Source organism: Felis catus, chromosome B2 (genome assembly GCF_018350175.1).
Source record: "Felis catus isolate Fca126 chromosome B2, F.catus_Fca126_mat1.0, whole genome shotgun sequence".
Classification (NCBI taxonomy): Eukaryota; Metazoa; Chordata; class Mammalia; order Carnivora; family Felidae; genus Felis; species Felis catus.
The window spans coordinates 7,913,812-7,920,880 of NC_058372.1; the positions used below are offsets into that span (position 1 = coordinate 7,913,812).

The 7,069-nt window shown below is 47.4% G+C and overlaps 1 long non-coding RNA gene across 2 annotated transcripts; it reads left to right on the forward strand.

Moving 5' to 3' along the window:
- Nucleotides 1-573: 573 nt before the first annotated feature.
- On the forward strand, nt 574-5,263 carry LOC109500280. Of its 2 annotated transcripts, XR_002157955.3 has the most exons (3): nt 574-3,648; nt 4,415-4,499; nt 4,869-5,263. It is a non-coding gene; the product is annotated as an uncharacterized LOC109500280 (long non-coding RNA). The 2 variants fall into 2 exon arrangements; XR_006598608.1 differs by having other exon boundaries at nt 574-4,499.
- Nucleotides 5,264-7,069: the final 1,806 nt, after the last annotated feature.

The following is a 7,069-nucleotide window of genomic DNA, read 5'->3' on the forward strand; positions in this document are numbered from 1 at the left end:
TTCTGTTTGTTTCCTGGGGGGGGGGGGGGGGTTCATGTCAACACAACCAGATAAGAAGGAGGCAGAAGAATAAAATTCCTAAGACACAAAGAGGGAAAAAAACAAAACAAAACCCTGCTGAATCCTGACCAAGTGCCTAGCATAGGCCCACGGAGCAATCCCCTGTATGCTATTCGTACCACAGGGACGCGTCACTGTGGCTCAGAATGACAAGCACCTGTCCTCGGAGAGGCTGGCCCACGGATTGAAGCACTTAGCACATTCTGAGTGCTCTGTAAACGCGGAGGGTACGAGATGATCTTCAGAGGATGTCTCCTCAGAGGAAGGTGCTATGCAAATACTAGCATTGTTATTCTTCTAGCACCAATTTATAATTGACTTTCTGTTAAACATTGCAGCAAGTTAAATTAATTCAGGATGATTACAGTCATTAAACAAATGCCTGGTAATGACTGCTTTCTTCGCTCGGCATTCCTCAAACCACTGGGGTAACACCATATAAGGCTTTGGCTCCATTGTCAGATTAATTGCGATGCACAACCCGCGGTTCGTAACCGCGCCTGCGCACTGCTTTCTAGCAACCGGACCGTGATTTAGGGTTACTGGCTGATCTCCTTCACCTCCGAGATTTTCCTATCGCTCTTGCCATTTGGTTAGGTACAATTTATGGGTTCACTACAGCATACAAGTGGCTTAAGGCAACTTCTACCTGTTTAAAAAAAAAAAGGAGAAGGAGAAGAAGAAGAAGTTGTGCTTTTAAAATCAAAACGCGGGGCAGGAATTCTCCCCCATTGACTCATCTGATGCTGGAGCCAACCAACACGATAGGGGCAGTGACGATTTGCAGCCTCTTTGCGCCTCGGGACGGTCACGCCAAGAATCACCTGGCATCTCACAGCAAGCAGGACAGAAATGGTTAAGTCCCCAAGGCTGCGAGTAAAGCACTGTGCCCGAGAGCCAAGCGACGGGAGGTGTCCCCTGGCAGGTGTGGACGCACAAAGGCGGCCCTCCTTCAGCCAGGCGGTGCCCTCGAGGTCATCTGACCGGTGCCCCACCCTGGAGACTGGCCTGACTCCGCGGAGGCCCCTGCGTGATAACACCCTGCGAGTCAGCTGACGGCCGCGTCAGAGCCCCTGCCTCTTTGCACGCTCACGCCTGCCGGAGCCCGGCTCCTGCAGCCTCCTAGCCGCAGTGCAGCAAAGCCGAGGCCGCCAGCTAGGCACAGGGTGCCGTCCTGCTGCCACCACTCAGCATGCCTTACGCGAGGAGTATTTACCTTTGGCTTAGCCAGGAGCAGAGAAGCAGTCTGAATGTGCACGGGGGCTTCTAAGTTGGCAGCGTGAATCTGCAGCAGAGCGGGTACTGCCGGGAGCCTGGTGGCCAGACTGCCCCTCGTGGAGCGCGGCTGGGTCCCCGTCCCCTGCGGGCGCGGCCTGGGGGCGCGGCTCAGGCTCAGGCCGCGCTGCTAGACCCGCAGGAGTAAAGGCTAGGACAAAGGAGACGATGCTGGCCGTGGTCCGGCCGGCCGGGGCCCGTGCAAGGCTCGTCCACCCAACCGAAGCCAGGGGACAGTTGAGGCTGGTCACCGGGGCTGCCGCGGGTCCCCCCTCCTCAGTTAGAACACGGTGTCAAGGAGGAAACCAGACTCACTGACCTAATTCAATCCCAGTCCTCTCTGGATGCGGGGACGGCTGCCGAATAGCAGTGACACAACCAGCCATCAGTGGAGAATTACTGTGAGTGCAGCCCGAGACAAGGACAGCCTGATTCCGGTCATCTGATGGCTTCTTCTTATTTTCCTAACTAAGCGTGCTCGCCAGAGCACACAGTTGAGTGCATGAGCCTGCCTTGCGTGCGGTCTGCGTCTGCTCTGGTTGGAAATCAGGGTGCCAGGCGAGCCCGCCTTCGTGCTGGCTCCTCTCTGCCGCTAGGAAGGGGCACGCAGACAACAAAGAAGGAAGCAGAAAGCATCACTTTATCTTCACTCATGATGCTGGCGGGACATAACTTCTTCGCAGTGATGCCCTCCCGTGTGCCTGTGTGTGCGTGTGTGCGCGCGTGTTTGAATCCATCTAATCGAGGAGCCTCACAGATACCATCGTGGATGTGGCTTTTAATGATCTGGAGGAGAAAAAAAAAAAAAAAAAAAAAAGGCAGCCCGTGGAGACGGCCGCACATTTAGGTGATTGCCAATTCGAAATACTTTGGTTTGTGAAGCCCGGCCCTGAGGGACCAGCTCCGTAACTGAGAAAGAGATCGTAGATAAAGAAATAAAAATGACAAGCGTAATAATGCAGGCTCTGCGAGAAGGCTGTCAGAGCGTGAGTTCATGGATGGCAATTTCACCAGGCTGAGACTGAATAATTCATAGATTGAAATTACCCTGCTTTTCACCTTTCCATTTAAGCCGGCATGATCTGAATCTCTAATAAATGTTCGAGATAAAGTAAAACGCCAATTTGAATCTGAAGAGCTTTTAAAACCAGATGCGGCACCCCGAATCTTTCGGTATCTTTCACAATTATCCTGTGAGGACCGCACTTCATCACGAAGCGCCATTACCAGGGAAAATGACTGTGATTACAATAGCAACAATAGAAGGCCACCAAACGATCTCTCATTTACCTCATTTGCTAAGACTGACTGTGTGCTGTGAATGCCCGTTGTGAGTCACCTTGCCTCACACCCGTGGATCTGCCTCGCGCCGGAACAGAAGCGAGGCGGTGCGTGGAATCAATACCCGAACTCTGAGAGCCTAGCAGAGGGCTCTCTCTTGGGTTGCAATGCGTCTTTGGTTTGTGTTTTTGCGTTCTTCCCCACCCCCCCCCCGGTGCTTACACTCCAAGCGCCTGTTTGGGAGAAGTGGTGAGCCTGTGGTGGATTGGGGGGTGATGCCTTGATGCGGGACGGCACAGACTTCTTCATTTACATACCCCCTTCACTTGAACGTATACCCGCATGCGTTTACTAGAAGGGAGGAAAGATTCTGTCTGGGGGGAGTGGCTTAAAAATGCAGCCCAGATGAAGGCTAGGTCTTTGTTTCTTCCTCGAAACCCCTGTCTGCTCTCAGGTGAGAGATCCCTTCAGGAAACTACAGTCCTCGTGTGATGTGTTAAAAACCTCTCGGCTCGAAAAGGGGCTCCCGAGACACATCCACTAATCAGTCTGTGCAGCTTGTATTAAAAGCACGTATTTCCAACTGAGTGATTAAATGAAGCTTTCTTTGGCTGTGGCTGTGTCTGCTGGCCCTCCAGTGGAGTCTAACCTAAAGAGGGCTCTTTCTGACAGCCTGCACGGTCCATGTCAGGGCAGCCGTGCCCCCGCGAGAAGGAGGCAGGGCTCAGAAAGCCTGGCCGGAGAACGGACGTTGTGCCGTCATTTAAGAGGCCCGGCGACCCCCAGAGTTTTACTCTCAGGGGCATGAAGACAGTGTGTGGGTTCTTGCGCAGTCAAGTGATTTAAGTTTGATGAGCTAAGGCAGGGTTTCTGAGGGATGACGGTCCTCGGGGAGGAAGGTAGGTTTGAAACACAACCTGTCTAATATTGTTGAGTGCTCTGCTTGAGACCCTGAGCTCTGATATGCTTCTTAATCCATCATGGTGGCTTTGGCCCTTCCCATACACCCCCAAATACCTTTGTCAGAAGGAGGTAAGTCGTATTTCTAATCATTAGTCTAACTGATTATGTTCTTCTCGTCTGGTTTCGGGGGGAATATGTTTTTTTTATGCTGTACTTTCCACGTACTGTTATTCTCACCACCCTCAGGATAACTAACAACTTTTTTTCCCTGTGTTTTTTTCTCTAGATATAAATGAAAATGTAGCATTTTAAAAGGTGATTTAAATATGGTGTCTCTTCCCTTTATGTAAATACGTTCCAGGTTCTAATGCTTTTCAAAGGAAAGGGGGAAACAGTTTTACTTAGGAAATATTTTTTTTTAAATCGTAAGCAACTCACTAGATATCAATTATGTTACCATATTGTTTTCTTTAGATAACTCACATTTCTAATACGGAACCCATTATTCTTATCTTTCAAGAAAGAGGCTGTTAGTGACAAAGGGCTTTTCACAAACCCGCACTGTCTCTGGGCCAGTGTTTTCTTTCTCATTAAAACAGAGTCTTGATGCTCTGTAAAGGGTTTTTCATTTCTGCACTTTAAAGCTCTTTAACAGTCAAAGTTTGAACAGGGTAATCATTCAACAAACTGGTTTATGTGTCTGATGTTTAAGTAATGCAGGTATACTAAAATGATCTAAGTATAATTGGAAATCAGACTTTGTTACCTTTTTGGGGCTCAGAAACATAATGAGTTTCACTTGATAAAAACAGCAAATTAGAAGCTCATAGTTTTCTGATTTAAGTATGTATCCTTTATATTCTTGGGAAATGAGGTGTTTCTTTCACTTTTTCAGGATGCAGGTGCCTATCGTGCGTTAACGCTATCGTGTGTTAGTGCTTGATGATCCTGCAATTTACTGGTTTTGCCACAAGAAACAGGTAAAGAGCTGTACACAGCTAAAAATCTCGAACTCCAGTCTTTCCCTGAAATTGGATTTTCTTTTCAAACTCTGTTTAAGTAACTGAAATTGTATATACATCATTAAAACAAATAAGTTCACTAGATAACTTTTCATCTATTATTGACAATTCACTCATTGTCTATGGATGCATCTTACCTAGAATGCTCTGGACAAGCATCACATAGGTAAAAAAGACTACAAGGGTAAGTACACTTGCAGGCGACTTGAAAAATAATCAACTCTGGAAGTATACCGTTAGGGCTTAACTTGGGTGAATCTCAGACAATCATGGCTCAACTCTAATTTGTAGTGCTTTCTCTGGTTTTTTTTTTTTTTTTTTTTTTAGGTGGGCATGAGAAAGACAAGAGAAAAGTTAACCCCTCCCTCCCCCACTTCTAACTGCCCGTCACTATGGACCATCAACTGTAGTTACAAGGAGTGACTTGAGATTTAAACATCCAGAAGCACACTCGTAGAATCCAGCAAACTGCCTTGTGCTTTAAGACGGAATGGGTATCATAGATACAGAGAACACATCGGCGGTTACTAGAGGGGTGGGCAAGATGGGTGGTGATGGATGGCAACTAGACTTTTGGTGGCGATCACTTTGTAGTTCATACAGACGTCAAATTATAATGTCGTGTACCTGAAACTTACATAATGTTATGTACCATTTTTTTATCTTAATAAAAAACCTAACTATATAAACTAAGTAAAAAAAGAATGTATAAATTTTACCACTTAATTATTGAAGTCTTTTCTGGACATTTGTGTATTTAATTTTATTTACTTATTTACTTTAACATTTGTTTTTGAGAGAGAGACAGAGCATGAGCAGGGAGAGGGGCGGAGAGAGAGGGAGACACAGAATCCTGAGCAGGCTCCAGGCTCCGAGCCGTCAGCACAGAGCCCGACATGGGGCCCGAACCCATAAACCGTGAAATTGTGACCTGGGCTGAAGTCAGACGCTCAACCGACTGAGCCACCCAGATGCCCCTGTGTGCTATCTTTTTAAAGAGTCTCTTCTCTCCAGAAAGAATCTTTCCAACATTTTAGTATGCAAATTTGCAAACACACAGAAAGGCTGAAAATGTGTAAATACCCTTATACCAAGACTCTGTAAATAATACTTTTCTGGACTTGCTTGGCCATATACATATCCAACAATCCACCTCTTTGTCCATCCATCAATCCATCTTAGTGTTTTGACGCATTTCAGAGTAAGTTGCAGACGTCAATACACTTGGCCGCTAAGGATATACCTGCTGAAGTGTTTAACTAGAATTCAACATTTGTTTACAGAGCTTTCCTTTAAGTAAAATTTACATATGATGAAGAAAGACGGGCACCTGGCTGTCTCCGTTGGTGGAGTGTGTGACTCTTGATCTCGGGGTTGTAGTTTCGAGCCCCATATTGGGTGTGGAGATGACTTACAAATAAGATCTTTAAGGGGCGCCTGGGTGGCTCCGTTGGTTGAGCACTGATTTCGCCTCAGGTCATGATCCCAGGGTTGTGGGATTGAGCCCAGTGCTCAGCGTGGAGCCTGCTTAGGATTCTCTCTCTCTCTCTCTCTCTCTCTCTCTCTCTCTCTCTCTCTCCCTCCCTCTGCCGCTCTCCCCTGCTTACATGCTCTCTCTCTCAAAAATAAATAAAATCTTTAAAAAATTATATATGATGAAGCAAGAATTTGGAAGGACAGTGTACTGTTATTTCTTAAAAGGCAGTAACAGTTTCTTTAACATGATGCACGGTTTGATGCAAACCCCAGTGACCCTGTGATTTAACTTGGAATGTACAAAGCCCACATCTATGGTGGAAGGAAGCGGGCTCTTCCCAGTCCCCGTCTCCATCGCCAGGCGAACTTTCACCCACTGTGCCCGGGGAACACGGGTAACGCGGCATCACTATCAGGATGGAGGGGGTGTCGGGGCACTCATAATTAATTTCCAGGGTCGATTTCTGTTCTTGGAGCAGTTTTCCCTTCTCTCTCCTGCAGGTGAGCGGTGACCCACGCCCCTTGAACAATCACCACCTGCCCTTCCACATGGGCTCTTCTCTGCTTCTCCCTCTGCTCCCCTGTGTCCCACTCAGTTTCCTCTCTTCCATGTTCCCCCAACTCTTAACTATTTTTTTTCCTCAGAACAAGGGAACAAATCTCATCATTTTGCAAGTGATTCTACGGCATCAGGGAAATTCTTACGGAAAGCAAAAATAGAGAGTTGAGGAATCACCAGAACTCTTCAAAGGATTAGTTTCTCTTGGTCTTAATAATAAAAAGTGAGTCAAGGATTGCCCTCTCAAGGCCTCTTCACGACTTCGCCTCTTGGATCCAGCCTTGTGGATGAGATTCAGCCGTTCTTCTCCTAACTGAGCCCTAGACCAAGCCTCTCTAAGATTTGCACTGGTAGGGATGAAGTCTCCTGCTGTGCTTCCAAAGTCTGCCACGTTGTGTAGACCACAGCGTCTGGTCACTAGTTCTGGTCCATAGCATCTCCTTTCAGTAGTCACACAAGGTCTTCTGCCCTCGGCCCCGCCCCTTGGTGGGGG